This window comes from Ursus arctos, chromosome X, assembly GCF_023065955.2.
Source record: "Ursus arctos isolate Adak ecotype North America chromosome X, UrsArc2.0, whole genome shotgun sequence".
Classification (NCBI taxonomy): Eukaryota; Metazoa; Chordata; class Mammalia; order Carnivora; family Ursidae; genus Ursus; species Ursus arctos.
Window position 1 is genome coordinate 114,366,929 of NC_079873.1, and position 16,805 is coordinate 114,383,733.

Below are 16,805 nucleotides of genomic sequence, written 5' to 3' on the forward strand. Positions count from 1 at the left end.
GCAGACACTTAACCGACTGAGCCACCCAGGCACCCCCAAAAATCTGTCAGCTTTTAGCTGTCTTAGTTATTTCCTGATATTACAAACTCACCCCTTGACATTTTTCATTGGACCAATTTTTTAGCTTTCTTTAGAACATCTCACATAGTCCTTTTTCAGCCATTTATTACTTTCACAGGGGAGTGGCCTTGAATCCTAAGATCTTCACATTGGAAGAGACTTCCAAAGGTATCCAGTTCAACTTTCCATGTAACGGGTAGCTTATCAACTTCCAAAATAACCCATCAGTGGCATTTTACAACAGCTCTCTAATGGTTTCTTGGGCCCAAACTATCAATTCAGTCACTTATTTATTTACTCATTCAGTCAGCCAACACAGTTACTAAACATCTATTGTTAGCCAAGCACTGGAAGTGTGTGTGTTTGTGTGTGTATACTACCATTCCTGTCCTTAGGAAAATGCTACTCTAGTGGGGGATAGAGAAATAAGCAATCACAATTGCTAGCCAGAGATGTACCATGGGTAGGAGAATGGGTCATTCCTTCTGCATGACTGAAGGTTTGGTTTGTGAAGGGGCTCTCTCCGCTGCCTCAATTAACACCATCTTTTTCTGGTCCACCACCAGTTTTTCAGCTACCTAAAAAAGAAAGGAGGGGGGACTTCTCTGCGTCTACCTTCTGCCTCTGTCTATCCTTGACTTGCCCTTGGAATCATCTTTCTAAATGCAAATCTTGGTTTGTTACTCTTCTGTTAATAGGCTTCCCATTGTCTCCCCTTCAAACTGACATCTAACTCTTTGGCACAACTTACAAAGCCTCAACCTTTCTGGTTCATGCCTACCTCTCTGGTCTCATCATACACCATTTTCACCAGACTCTCAGCGCCCCAGAACTTCGTTCAATTTCCTGGCTATATCATTTTACTTACTTACCTTTCTGTCATACATGCTGTTCCTGCTACCTGGAACAACTACCAGTCTTGTCGTCTTGGTGAACTCCGGGGCACTGAGAGCTAATCGAAAGTGGTGTGCAAGAAAGAATTAATCAAAACTGTAGATCTCCTCTTCAGTGAAGGTACACTCTGGCCTGTCGACTGGTGTTGCACCTGATACCTCTCGTTCATGCCCACCAGCAGATTGCAAGCTAATCTAGGCCAGGAATTGATCTCTGTCTTCAGCCTTAACGAGAGGCTGCCAGAGAATAGGCAACCAGTAAATATTTGTTGAACAAATGAGTGAAGAAATGAGGGCAAGTCTTCTATAGTTTATTTTTCAGTTTAGGTCTGTCTTGGGCTCTGAGAATGCTACTTACAAGACTCCTACCACTGTTTTGACAAGAGCTCCTTGCAAACCCAGGACCTTGCGTGCTGGTTTATCCACTGCTAGACACCTGCCTGCAACTATAACTAAATAGCCTGCCAAACAGGGAGAAAGGCCCTGTGGGGGGCTTGGGGCAACTCTTCACCTTCTTGCACCCTTACAGCCTTTGCTGCCAAGATAAGCTTCTACTGTGAGTCTGAAAAATTCTAATCAAGACAAAGAAATTGCATAGAATGAAAATGCTTCTTCCCTGCTCTTGTAAATCAGAACAGTTGTAAAATGAAGAAAATTAGTACTTTAACATTCCTGTCTCCTCAAGCAGTTGTTTTAAGTGAGTCATCTACAAACTCAAGCAATTGGTAAGGACAGTTAGTGGCCGTTTATCATCTTAAGTTGATTTGTTTCAAATAAATAGCAAATGGGCTATTTTGGTCCTAAATTATGCATTTATCACCTTCCTACCCGAGCCCTTTTTTACACAACGATATCAAGGAACAGTGAAGGAGACACAGACAAAACTGTCATGGTCCTTGTCAGTCTTCCCTTTCTGTCCTTTAATCACAATTCCTAAACTTATAATCAAAACTCAGCACTTTTCATTCTGATTAGTTGTAGATCTCTGCCTAAAATAGATGTCCATTTCTGAGGTGGTATGCATTTTTTTTTCTGGTTTATTGAGGTATAATTTACATACAGTAAAATTCACCCTTTTTGGGTATTTACAAATCTACGAATTTTGACAAAATTCTATAGGTTGTGCCTCCACTGAAATCAAGATAATAGAACTTTCTGTCACCCAAAATATTCCCTCCCTTTGTAGTTAACCCCCTCCCTATATGGCCAACTACTACTGTTACTTCTGTCTCTATAGTAGTTTTATCATTTCTAGAATTTCCTGTAAATGGGATCAAAATGTGTAGTCTTTGAGTTTGCTTATTTCACTTAACATAATGCTTATTTTAAAAAGAAGATTTTACTTATTTATTATTTAGAGAGTGAGTGAGTGTGAGCAAGGGGAGGGGCAGAGGGAGAGGGAAAGAGAAAATCCCAAGCGGACTTCCCGCTGAGCATTGGGGCCCAACATGGGGCTCGATCCCACAACCCCAAGATCATGACCTGAGCTGAAATCAAGAATTGGGCACTTAACCAGCTGAGCCACCCAGGTGCGCCTAACATAATGCTTTTGAGTCATCCATGTTGTTGCATTTATCCATAGTTTGCTGCCTTTTACTGCTGAGTAAAATTCCATTATATGAATGTATCAAAATTTGTTTATCCATTCACCATGATGGACATTTGGATCATTTAATTTTTTTTGTTATGAATAAAGTTGCTATAAACACTTATATTGAGGTTTTTGTGTGGATATATGTCTTTATTTCTCAGGTAAATACCAAGGAGTGGGATACCTGGGTTTTAGAATGTGTGTTTTTAACTTTATAAGGAATTGTCAAACTGCACTGTTGCTGATTCCTGCCAGCAATATAAGGTTCCAGTTGCTCCATATCCTTGACACTGTTGTTATTGTATGTCTTTTTCAATTTTAGACATTGTAGTAGATAGCTAGTGATATCTTTTTGTAATTTTATTCCGCATTTTTCCTAATGACTAATGATTTTGAGCAAGTGTCTCTTAACTGTTTCTCATTGGGTAAGTTTTTTTTTTTAATACAATTTTAAGGGTTCTTTATATATTCTGGTTATCAGCCCTTTATCACACTTGTTTTCTAAATATTTTTCGCAGTCTGTGGCTTGTCTGTTTTTTTGGGGTTTTTTCCTTACTGTCTTCCAAAGAGCAAAAGTTTTAAATTTTGATGAAATTCACATGATCAATTTTTTTTCTTTTATGGTTCATGTTTCTTCTCTCTTGTACATAATTACCAGATGTAAGATCATGAAGATGTGCTTGTATTTTTTTCTAGAAGTTTTTTAGCTGTAGGGTTTACATTTCAGTCTATGATCAATTTCAAGTTGTATGTCTAGAGTGTGGTTTGGGTTGAGGTTCACTGAAATATAAATATACCCCATTATTCCATCATTATTTATTGAAAGACTAAGACTGTCCTTTGTCTATTGAATGAAGTTGGCATTTTTGTCAAAAATCAATTGACTGTATATGGGTGGATCAATTTCTGGACTGTCTACTCTGCTCCATTGATCTATGTGTTTATTCTTTTGCCAGTATCACACTTTTTGAATAGTTGTAGCTTCATAGTAAGCTTGAAATCAGTGGGTTTGAGTCCTCCAACTTTTTCAAAATTGCTTTGGTAGTCCTAGCTTATTTGTTTTTCCATATAACTTTTAGAATCACCTTGTAAATTTTTTTTTTAATTTTTTTTTACCTTGTAAATTTCTTTAAAAAGAAGGTTGCTTGGATTTTATTGAGTGTTGGATTGAATACTGAGTTGGAGTTGAATTGAATCTATAGATGAATTTGGGAGAGAATTGCAATATTGATAATATTGAGTCCTCTGATCCATGAACATGTAGCTCTCTACTAGTATCTTGACTTCACTCATCAATGTTTTTCGTAGTTTTCAACATGTAAATCTTACAGTACTTTGTTACATTGAGTATTGCATATTTTATTGGTGCTACATAGCAAATGGTGCTTTTAAAAATTTCAGTTGCCAGTTATTCAGTGCTGTGTATAAAAACAAAATTCAGTTTTGTATAGTGATCTTATATTTTCCAACCTTGGTGATGTCATTTACTAGATCTAGTAGTTTTTTTGTAGGTTCTTTTGGATTTTCTACTTAGATTGTTATGTTTTCTGTGAGGAAAGGCAGTTTTATTTCTCCTCTCCAGTTTTATCTGTATTTTTTTCTGTGCCTTACTGCATTAGCTAGGACTTCTATCCAGTATGATGTTGAATACAAGTGGTAAGTGTGGTTGCCCTGCATTGTTCCTGATCTTAAGAGGGAAATCATTCAGTCCTAACACCATTAAGTATGAGGTAGCTATAGGCTTGCTCTTCTTTTTCTCTTTTTTTTTTTGAAGATTTTATTTATTTGTCAGAGAGAGTGTGGGCAAGCAGAGGGAGAAGCAGATTCCCCGCTGAGCAAGGAGCCCGATGCGGGACTCATCCTAACACCCTGGGATCATGACCAGAGCCAAAGGCAGATGCTTAACTGACTGAGCCACCTAGGCATCCCTATAGGTTTTTTTCATAGATGTTCTTTATCAGGCTGAGGAAGTTACCTTTCATTTCTAGTTAACTTGAGTATTTTTAAAAATCAGGAATGGCTGTTGAACAAATGTCATACTTTTTCTGCATCTATATAAATAATCGTATGGATTTTCTTTCTTTGTTGTTATTGTCAGTGGCGTTGCTTGAGTTACAAATGTTGAACCAACCTTGAATTCCTAGACTAAATCCCCTGTGACCATTATATATTATTCTCTTACATTTTATAGATAAAAATTGTAGTTAGATGCCACAAAGTTGTTGGCAATTCCTTAATCATATGTGTGTTTTATAGGTCACTAGAACCACCTCCGTCTTTATTAAGGGAAGTTCTAACCTCACCTATAATGTAATATAGGTAGAGTGCTTTTCTTCATCTTCAATTGTTCTTTAAGCCATTAAAAGAGCAAGGGAACAGGCAACAAATATAGCAGGTGTCTTTGTACTAGGCAATGAGTACATTTATTTACTTTAACCTTATTTAATGGGAAATTGAGGTCCAACAAATAATTTGTATCATTGAAGTCTTGCAGTAAATGGTTACGGTCAGAACTTAAATGCATGTTTGTTTGGTAAAACTCCTATCAGCCCACTAGATTATATTGCCTCTCTCTGGTAATGAATGCATGTGTGGGGGGTGTTGGGGGTGGGCAGAGACAAGGGAGGGTGGGGGAGAGAGTGAGATAAGGAAAGGGAGAAATGTTCTACCACCTTTTATTGCTATTTGAAAATCTGGGCTTTTAGATATCTTGTTTGTTTGGGTTTTTTTTTTTTAAGATTTTATTTATTTATTTGAGAGAGAGTGAGCACAAGCAGAGGGAACAGCAGACAGAGGGAAAAGCTGAGCAGGGAGCCTGATGCCGGACTCGACCCAAGGACCCTGGGATCATGACCTGAGCTGAAGGCAGACACTTTAGCCGACTGAGCCACCCAGGCACCCCTGGATAGCTTGGTTTTATAGCTCAGCTCTGCCATTTACTTGATTTGTGGCACATTTGTCTCCCTGAGACTCATTTTTTTTTTTTAATCTGAAATGTAGAGGCACCTGAGTGGCTCAGTTGGTTAAGCGTCCAACTCTTGATTTCGGCTCAGGTCATGATCTTGGGGTCCTGAGATTAAGCCCTGCATTGGGCTCCGATCAGCAGGGGAGTCTGCTGGAAATTCTCTCCCTCTGCTCCTCCCTCCCATTCACACACGTGCTCGCTCTCGCTCTCTCTCTCTCTCTCTCAAATAAATAAATCTTTAAAAAAGTCTGAAATGTAAACTGTTAGCACAGGTTGTTATGAGGAGTACAGATGATATTCGTAAAGTGCCTTGCACATAGAATGTGCTCAATATAGTCATGTCCAATGTGCTCAATATAGTGGTGTCCATTACTATCACTAATTTCTTACCAGGAAATGCATGAAATAATTAATTTGGGTTTGGAAAATGCCAAATGGAACTTAAGATGATTTCTGTAGTTTATTCAGTTCTTTTACCAAAATAGCCTACAGCAAGTTCCTTTTTATAAAAATGGACTTAATTTCCTGTACTTTTTACCTACCTCCTCCCTAAGTCAAAACAATACCAATTTACTAAATCATTTTGCAAATTTGGAAGGCTTAAAAGGTACAGCCGAATGCTTTAGGCTCTGTGCTTGTGTGGTCTAGAAGTGATTGTCTTAACCAGGAGGACTAGAGATGCCATTTTCATTTTACATGGGCAACCAACCATGGATAGCTAGCTCTAGTCCCTTGGCTCATGCAGATCTGACCATTTCTGAATCACCGAAACTCACTTCTCTTAACTTGCACAAGCCAGTTCAGACTGTTTGAAGGTAGTGATTCCTTTCTTCAGTAAGGTGGTTTTGGTTATCACAAGTAGGGCCCAAGAGCTGTGTTTTCATCAGTCAAGTCAGGGAGGTAACAATTTTTAAAAATGGCTGAGTCTAAGAAAGGGCATCAGGCCATCATCAAATGGCCTTTCAGTGTCCAGGACCTCAGGAGGGCTGTTGGCTCTGGCTGCGGCTCCGGCTGCGGCAATCCATGGCTTCTGGGAACTGATTGTCATTGTTACTTAATTTCCTAGCACTATCCTTCCAACTAAAAGTGCTGTTTGACAGATGAAAGTAAAGGAAAGTCTATTGTATTTCGGGATTTTTGTATAATACCATACCATTGCTTGGTGGTGTTGTAAATCAGAATTGGTAATCATTAGTCCTTTTAAATCAGGTTTATCGAACTGTGATCATTTTACAAAATACCGTGTATATATTTAATGTACACAATTTGATGGGTTCTGAACATATGCATACACCCTTGAAATCATCACCACAATCAGGGTAAATGTACATATTCATCATCTCCCAGAGGCTCCTCCTGCTGCCCTTATATTTGTTTGGGGGGTGGGGGGTAGGAACTCCTAAGTTGAGATCTACCATTCTAACAAATTAGTGACAATACAATAGTTCACATACACTGTTTTCAAAGCACATTGACCACATCTTCTAATTTAATTTTCACCTTATAAATTAAGGTCTTATTTCTCCTTTATGATGAAAAAAATAGACCTTAGCAATATGTTTTCTCAAAGATCACCGATATTGCACCAGTATCCGGAACCCAGTTCTGATTTTTGTTCAGTGTTCTTTGCATAAGACCTCTGGGCCTTGATCCTTATGTGACTCTAAACTTCATTGACCTGGTAAACATTCAAAAACTAAATAACTAATGACCTTTGTCTTTGCAATTAGGATCAGCAAATGTGATTAGATGCCGGGCTTCAAAGAGAGTTCATGAAATACCTAATTAGTGGAGGATAAAGTTTGAGGAGTAACTTCTACCCGTCATACATGCAACTTTCTTTTTCTAGATTGGCTAGACAGAGTTCCAGTGTCCAAGCAGGAATGTTCAAAGGCTGGTCATTAAACTTTTGAAAGGTGGTTTAATTTAAAATGTTGGGCAGTAAGGTGAGGCCCAGCCTGATAGATTTGCTGGGGTCTCTTGAGTAACTACTTTGTGTTAAACACTATTCCTATCAGTACGGGGGCACAGAGATTAAAACCAAAAAAATTTTAAAAATCTGATTCCACTCATTAGGACTTCACAAGCTATCAGACAAGGTGAAAGCATATGCAAAGAGGCTTCCATATTGTGCTTCCTCTAGTCCATCCTCCATTCTGCCAGTGGAACAATCTTTTGAAAACACATACCCTTTCCCTGCTTAAAACTTTCTGGTGGTTCCCTGTCTCCCAGAGGAACATGTCCAAGTTTCTTATCAGACATACAAAGCCTTCTCTGATTTGGCCCAGATTATTCTCCCTCTGTACCCACAGCTCCACAGCAAGCTCTAGGCACATACCACTCCTTGGGGCACTCAGAGCAGCTCATGATTTTTCGTGCCTCTGAGTGACTCATGCTGGGCGCTCTGGAGAATGCTGTCTTCATCTGGGTCCTCTGAGAAGCAGAAATTTAGGATTAAACTGGCAAGGATTTTGTTAAGGAAAACCACCACCTGTGTGAAAGACCACGAGGAGGGAGATGAGAAGGATGGGAGTGCCATTAGTCTATGATGCAAGTCTGACCCCTAGTGAAGAGAAGAGAGAGTAGCTTAGGCAGAAGCTTTCTAGGCTGCTATGCCTTTGAAGGAAGGTTCAGAAAAGCCTTTGGGTAATCCAGGTCAGTGGAGTCCTACCCCTGCTGTGTATTCACTCATGGGTCGGGTGCAGCCCATTGGAAGTATGGCTTCAGCACAAACATTAGGATGAATTTCTGAGGCAGCAGCTCAGTTGCGCTGCCTGTAATTGGAGGCCTCTTAGCCTCCGCAAATGCCTTTCTTCTTCCTTCTAATTCCTCTCACTTGTCCTTAAAAGGCCAGCTTTAAATAAATGCTTCCTCTTCTGGGGAATTTCTCCTTGAAGGAAATTCTCAGCAGGTCACAATGATGGTCCCACTGCCTACAATGACCATCCCTTAATTTCTGCCTGGTTAATCCCTAATACACTTATTTGAAGCCCTACTAGCTATTACAGAACCAAAAAAACTAGGAGGTGGTCAGGAAATATTTGTTGAATGAATGAATGAATTGGTAGGACTTGGATGAGCAGATCTAAAGGAGAAGATAAGTTGAGGCAAAGTGAACTGCTTGAGCAAAGCCATATCGGGACAAGAATGAAGAATTTATTCTGCCGTTTTCTTCTTTGCAAATGTGTCCCAAACCCGTCATTTTAGGGAAAGTATATTATGATGCAAAACGGTGGGGGAAGGAGTATCTTCCTGGCACTTGAAAATGATTCATATTTGAGAACTTTGTTGAGAACAATATTTTGAATATTTCCTGAGAGACTTCTTTCCTGAGAGGAAACAGTTGATGGAAATGGAATTTTACTGCTGCCAGGAAGAGTGCGATAAAGATCAAATCTCATACAACTACTACCAGAATAGAAATTTCCATAGAGCAAAGAGATTTCAAAGTCCCACCTAATGGCTCATATGTATTTAGTATTCATTGCAGCTGAACTGTAATTCTGTAATGAAATTTGACCAATTTGGACACTCCAGTTTGTAATGTATGAATTAGTGAAGACTCATTCATCTTGACGTTTGCTGACTGCCAGATGTTGGTCATATTTCTGATGGAAAGAAACAGAGAGCTGGCCAGCATCCCAAATCTCAGTACCACTGATGGCTGGCCACCGGCACATATTGCCAGAGGAAAGAGACCTGCTGAAGATAAGGTCCCACAAAATCACTATCGGCAACTAGAGATTTAGCCCCTTATCCTTATGTAATGGTCTACCCCGGTGACCTGGGTTGAACCATGTATGAAGCCAGTGCTCCTTTTTGCCCAGGTCCGTGTCTGTCCTATGCAGTCTCCCTCATGTCTTACTTCTCCAGAGTTTCCACTTGAAGGGATCCGGGTTTCTTATCTGCAGTGTGGGGGTGAATAATGGCACCTCCATCACGGGCTTGTTGTTAGGATTCAACCAGGTAATTCATGCTAAGGGCTTTAGACTGTGCTTGACATAGAGTATTTATCCAATAAATGGTAGCTAGGTTTTATTATGATTATGCAGTAGAAGCAGGGGTCTGAGGGTAAAACTTATGTTTCTCTCTGAGTATTGTCAAGGTGGGTTCTTCATGCATTTGGTGAGTGCCTGTTCTGTGATAAAGCAGCAAGGGACTCTAGGGACTTGGGCTGTTATGCCTGTTCTGTAATTAATCTAACACAGTTGCTGATGTCCATCTCTTCTCTCAAGTGAGGACAGTTCATTTTGGCTTATACATAAGCAAAACCACTTGCTCCTCCGCTGTAGTCTGACCTGCTGTGGAGTACTTCTTCTTTTTCTCATTGACTTATCTCTCTCACCTTCAGATTTCTACTATAATTCTTCTTGAGGTGCGTATAACTACTGTGTCCCAGACGTGTGAAAAAGATGGTTGCATGATGCATTCCCTTCCATGATGTTTGTTGATCGGGTTGAGAAGCTTTGACCTACGAGCCTTTGTCTTACATATCTTTTCCATTTTAGTAGAATAGTTCACTTGGGATGGTATTCGTTTACTTCTGTCTTTCACTACTACCAGTTGTTAATTTCACCAAAGAGCTTCCCCTTTATGTGTGTTTATACACATCTCTGTCTCTTTCTCTCTTTTTTTTTCCCCAGAAAACAGATTTTGTTGTTGTTGTTGTTAACATATAATGTATTACTTGTTTCAGGGGTACGGGTCTGTGATTCATCAGTCTTACACAACACACAGCGCTCGCCACAACACATACCCTATGCAGTGTCCATTACCTAGCCACCCTGTCCCCCCACCCCCCTCCCCTTCAGCAGCCCTCAGTTTGTTTCCTAAGATTAAGAGTCTCTTATGGTTTGTCTCCTTCTCTGGTTTCGTCTTGTTTCATTTTTTCCTCTCTTAACCATCTTCCTCCTTTCTTCCAAGTCTTACCATTACATCAAGAACTATTCCTGTCTTTTCTTTAAAGCCAGAAATATGAATCGAAATGAATTATGAGCGATAGGGAATAGAATATTACTATCAATAGATGTGTACCAGGGCAAAGGAAAGCCATAAATTTAAAAGGGCGGAAAGTAGTATTCGAAGTCCCAGAAATATCAACATGTCCAAATCTGAACTCACTTATCTCTTCTCTAAGCCTTTGGCAGTCAGCTCTAAAGATGTATCTCAAATGGGTTTATCTCCTCACTCCCACTGTCCTTGCTCTGACCCTCATCATCGTTTATTTTTAGAGGCAATACCTTCTTTCTTATCTTCCTTCTAGTTCCCTCTTTTCCCCAGTCTGATTGTAATGTCACAAGAGGGTGTTTGCTTTCTCAGCTTTTTTTATTATAAGACTATGCAAGGATTCAACAGACCAAACAACCAAATACGTAGCTTAATACAATATTACAAGGCAATCATACTTAAAATCTCCATCCAGATCAAAAAAATAGAACCTTGAAGCCAGCCCAGAAGTCCCTCCAGGTGCCCCATCCCAGTCGTAAACCATCCAAAATAACTATTATCCTGAGTTTGTTTTTTTTTAAGATGTTATTTACTTACTTTGAGAGAGAGCTTGCTGCACAAGTGGGGGGAGGGGTAGAAGGGAAAAAACTTTTTTTTTTTTTAAAGATTGTATTTATTTATTTGACAGAGACAGCCAGCAAGAGAGGGAACACAAGCAGGGGGAGTGGGAGAGGAAGAAGCAGGCTCCCAGTGGAGAAGCCTGATGTGGGGCTCGATCCCAGAACGCTGGGATCACGCCCTGAGCCGAAGGCAGACGCTTAAGGACTGCGCCACCCAGGCGCCCCGGGGAAAAAAACTCTTAACCAGACTCCATGCCCAGTGGGAGCCCAAGGCAGGGCTTGATCTCGTCATCCTGAGATCATGACCTGAGCCGAAACCAAGAGGCAGATACTTAAGGGACGAAACCAAGAGGCAGATACTTAAGGGACTGAGCCACCCAAGCGCTCTTACCCTGACTTTTAAAGTAGTTATTTTCTTGGATTTATCACGAGGGTGCTTTTTAAAAAACGTGAGTCTGCCCTGTTCGATTACCTCTATGCTAAAGCCTAAGGGTGCTGAAATTCCTCTCAGGTTTTCTCGGGCCTTCCGTGGAGCCTCCTTGCCATGACTCCTCCTTTCCCCAATACCCTGGTCTCTGGCCATACTGGATTATTTGCAGGCTCCCAGGTAACTCAAGACACCTCTAGGGGTTTGCCAGATATCTCCAGGTATTTGCTCCTGCTGTTCCCGCTTTCTGAAGTTGTCTTTCTTCCCATTCCCTGATGAAGTCCTAGACCCAACTCAAATGACGTTTCTTCTGTGAAGCTGTCCTGAATCTCCCCTCTCAGACAGTTCCTGGGCCAGAATGAATCTCTTCCGCCTCTGAGCCCTGTGCCCATTTTAGCATTTTGCACATACTTCTGTTTTTATCATTTATCATTGTCTCTGGTACCTAACGTTGCTTAGTGTGTAGTAAATGTTCAATAAATGTTTGTTGAATGAATGAATCTATGCCGATGCTCTTGAAAGCCCTTTCAGGGTGTCATATTTTCTTCATAATTGACCCAGAAATTATATACTTAATCATATGATCAAGCTTACTTTTCCTTAGGTATTCCTGTTAACACATTTAAGAAAAGTTGTTTTACGGTGCCTGGGTGGCTCAGTCGTTAAGCGTCTGTTTTCGGCTCAGGTCATGATCCTGGAGTCCTGGGATCGAGCCCCATATTGGGCTCCTCCACTGGGAGCCTGCTTCCCCCTGTCCCACTCCTTCTGCTGGTGTTCCCCTCTCGCCGTGTCTCTCTCTGTCCAATAAATAAATAAAATCTTTTTAAAAAATTTTATTTTGTTAGTAACTAATATTTCCAGTATTTGGTTTTACTATTTTTTTTCTTTCTTAAAGTTTGCTATTTTGCCCACATTATTAGTCAAATAGGCCTTTTTCGGTTTTTTTGGCTACCTACACATCATTTTCATTGTTTTCATGGTAACAGCTAGTAATTATTGAGCTCCAGCTATGTGCCAGGCACTGTGCCAGGACCTGTCTGTGCATTCATTATATACTGACCCCTCTCCATATTTTCAGTGGGAACTGATGAAACAATGTAAAGTCATTAAAGCTTTCAAGGGGTAAAGGTAGGGTTCAAACCCAAGCAGCCTGACTATCAGTGTAAAACTCTTGTTCTTTTTACCGTTCTGTGTTACCTCTTGATAAGAAAGATAATGTGTTCCCAGTTGCAACACAGTGGGTTTTTGCAAGGCATCTGTGGCGCATGGCTGATTTGTGGAAGTGTGTTACCTATTACCTTCCTGGATTCTAGTCAGTTCTTTAACTTCTTTATTGCTTCTGTTCAGGATCCTGTCACCTGTACTGTCATTAGGTGTGTTTAGCTTGTGGTTAGTGGGCTGCAGCCTGGTCAGTGGTTCTCAGTGAGCGACTGAGCCACAAATAAGGACATTGCTCTCGTATTGACCATGTGTATTATTTAGCCTATGGCTGCCACCTTAAAGGTTGTTACCACCACAAATGATACAGCCTGTGCTTGGCAGGGTGATAAGTTGTGTCTTTTAAAATATCAGTCAATAATTTTTTTCTTTTTAAAAACTTTTTAATTTATTTGACACAGAGAGAGAGAGCACAAGCAGGGGGAGCGGCAGAGGGAGAGGGAGAAGCAGACACCCCGCTGAGCAGGGAGTCCAACATGGGGCTCAATCCCAGGACCCTTGGGATCTTGACCTGAGCTGAAGGCAGATGCTCAACCGACTGAGCCATCCAGGTGCCCCCAGTCATTAATGTTAATTGCTATTTCTTAACTTCCCTTTGAGGTGCTAAAAGGAAATCCAAGTATAAATAATTAAACAATGACGTGGAACAATGCCAGTAGAGGAATGGTTTTTTTTGGTTTTTTGGTTTTTTTAAATTTTTTAAAAGATTTTGTTTCTTAGACCATGGGGGGCGGTCACAGGGAGAGGGAGAAGCAGACTCCCTGCATGGGGCTCGATCCCAGGACCCTGAGATCATGACCTTGCCTGAAGTCAGACACAGCTTAGCCAACTGAGCCACCAAGGTGCCCCCAGTCATTAATGTTAATTGCTATTTCTTAACTTCCCTTTGAGGCGCTAAAAGGAAATCCAAGTATAAACAATTAAACAATGATGTGGAAGAATGCCAGTAGAGGAATTTTTTTTTTAATTTTTTAAAAGATTTATGCTCTAAGGAGCATGAGGAGGTGAGGGGGGGTCAAAGGGAGACGGAAAAGCAGACTCCCTGCTGAGCAGGGAGCCCAGCATGGGGCTTAATCCTGGGACCCTGAGATCATGACCTCAGCTGAAGTCAGACACAGTTTAACCAACTGAGCCAGCCACCCAGGTGCTCCCAGGAATGGTTTAATAGTTGATACCACACATGGGCCATGGGCCTTACAGAAACCCAGACCAGGGACCCTTTAAGAATTGGGTCTGGGACAGCAGCGGTAGGGCCTGAGCCCTTGCTGGTCACTGGCAAATGGGTGGAGAGGAACACAGATGCATGATGTGTGCCCTGTGTGGGTGTGGGTGTGGGTGTGTGGTAGTGTCAGTGTCTTTTTCTCTTGGTAGTATGTTCCATGGATAGGTCAGTGCTCACCTGCTAGCATTTCTTCTCTGTTTTAAAGAACTCTCTTATTGCATTTTGGTTTTTAAAGTCAGCTTTCCATTTCAATAAATTACCAGGATTAATCTACAATGTTTGATTGTGTTAAACTTTATTGCATGTAACTTTTTCTTAAAACTAACAGCAATGACAGCAGCTAAATGCTAGGTGCTGTTTCAAGTGCTTCACACACAGTTATCTCCCAGAATCCTCTCACAGATCCTTGGAGGTGCGTGATATTATTATTCCTGCTGTAAAGCTCTGGATGCAGATGTGTTATCACTTGCAGCTTAGATTTCTTCTTAAGAAGAAAGTCATTGTATTAGGAATTCGAACTGCACTTTCTGCCTCAGGTTCTGCTTTGTTTGGAAAGAGAACTTGAAAAACTTGATGTGGCTGGTAGGGTGCTTCTGGAGATAATGGTTTTCTCTAGGGTCACTTATATGTAATCATTTCAGGAAAAAACACCATTTTTGTTGATGTTCCTCTTGTTAGAAAAGTGGCTCTGGTGTTTTCTTCCAGTTGATACTTTATCAATAACTTTTCTAGTAAGTTGGGAGTGAAGGTTCAAGGTTAGGTGTTGCTGTTCTTGTTTCTTTTCCCAAACTGCCCTACTTCCTATTACAGTCTAAGCACTAGGGAAGGTTTTAGTGGCTGGTGGCAGACCGTTTGGCCCTTTTGTCAGTTCTTGATAACTGCAGATGAAATATTGTGTTTTCTTGTCAGGTAAAATGTATAAGGCTGCTGTTCACTTGACAGGAAGAATGAGCTAGAAGCACTTCTCAGAGAAAAGCATTTCTGAGAAAACTTGTGACTTTTCCTTTTTCATTTTCCAACCTTGTCTTCCTGTGTCCTAAAGAAAATTCCACACTTCCCCAAAGGCCAGGGTACTCTTCAGGTTAATAACGCTCCAGGATTATTGTCATTGTTCTCAAAGAGTCCCCAGGTTGGTATCTTGTTTTCCCTGAGGAAGGTTCTTCAAAGGTGCTTTTCTTTGCTTGGTTAAAGAGCATGAGAAGACCAATACCAAGACTTCAGTGGCTAGCTGAGAATCCAGGTAGATCCCAGAAATGGATATTAAAATACCTAAGTGTGTGCAGTTTTATTCTGAGTACATGACATTTGGTTTCATCTTCTTTTCCCACAATGGAAGTAAATAAACTGGTAATGAAAGTGGTATGATGGCAAGAGAATTGAGTCCTAAATTTGGCTTTTCCATCAAAGAATGAGATTAGGAGGAGGAGGAGGAGTGGTAAGAGAGGGAAGAAAATTAAATTAGACAAGACATTTGGCTGGTCGTGTAAATAGATGTCAAGATCCATGTACCATCTGCTGGTAAAGTTAATCAAGCAAGAGAAATTAGGAAGCCTTACTGCAGAGCCAGATCCCCTTTGGTTTGCCTTTCCCCTCATTTTGTCTGATTAGGGTCATATATGGATGTGATCCCCAAGTCTTACCCCCAAAGATTAGGATTCATGAGGTTTGGCTTGGGGCTGAGAGCTCTGCATGTTGACCAAATTCCCTGGGGATTCACTTTTTGCCCTTCTCAGAAACATCCTTTGAGAAAACCTGGATTCAACCTAGAGTCCACAAACCCCATAATTGGTCATCCTTTGGGGAGAACGCCTGGAATCAGCACTGAGTGTTGGTTTACAGCCACACACATCCACTTGTCCTCTTAAAACCTTTGCCAAAATGGGCACCAGTGTCTCTCTCTTCAGTTTGGGAAAATCAACTTTGTATATTCATGTGGTTGCTAATAATAGCTAGGGTTTACTGAGTGTCATGTGTACTCGACAGGTATTCTTTCAGTAATCTGTAGAAAAACCTGGTGAGGGGGGTGCCTGGGGGGCTCGGTCGGTTAAGCGTCTGACTCTTGGTTTCAGCCCAGGTCAGGATTTCAGGGTCATGAGATAGAGCCCCCGCATCACTCCACATCAGGCTCTGTGCTCAGCAGGTAGCTGGCTTGATACTCTTTCTGTCCTCTTCCCTCCCCCCCTCCACCCCCACCTCACATGTGTGCATGCACTCCCTCTCTCTCAGATAAATAAATGACCTTTTTAAAAAAGAAAAACCTGGTGAGATTTAAGTACTGTTATTTTCCATATTTTACAGAGAAGGAAACTGAAGCTCAAAGTTTAAATGACTTGTCCAAGTCACATAGGAGCAGAACTGGAAGTTAATCCAGATAAGCTGTGCCCATAGCACTCTATTTCTGTTCTTAATGGTCTTCAGGCTCAAGGAATTGGAATCATAATAATCCTTGGTTTGGTACTCGTTGGAGGCACTCTAACCCCAGTGTCGTTGGAGCCAGTCAGCTTTTTTTGGTAATGCTTCAGAAACAAGCCGATTCAGTTTTGTGGAACTATTTTAATTGTGGTAAAATACACACAACAAAAATTACCGTCTTAACTACTTTTAAGTGTATGGTTCTGTGGCATTAAGTGCGTTCACACTGTTCTGCAATGGTTGCCACCATCCATTTTCAGAATTATTTTTATCTTGTAAAACTGTACCATTAAAAAATTCCTCATTCACTCCTCCATCTCCTATCAACCACCACTCTACTTGCTGTCCTTAGGATGGAGCCAGTCAACATTTATGTTAAGAGTGCACCATTAATCTCCATTGTCATGCTGTTGATTTTTTTAGATAAAAATATTACAAATCAAGGGGCGC

General features: G+C 40.8%; 1 protein-coding gene and 1 non-coding gene across 4 annotated transcripts in view; one reads left to right on the forward strand and one right to left on the reverse strand.

Moving 5' to 3' along the window:
* ATP11C (ATPase phospholipid transporting 11C) overlaps positions 1 to 16,805 on the forward strand; it is a 175,923-nt gene that overhangs the window by 31,456 nt on the left and 127,662 nt on the right. The gene's annotated exons all lie outside the window — the stretch shown is intronic.
* LOC113241902 (U6atac minor spliceosomal RNA) lies at positions 4,737 to 4,861 on the reverse strand. Its single transcript, XR_003311745.1, has one exon. It is a non-coding gene; the product is annotated as a U6atac minor spliceosomal RNA (small nuclear RNA).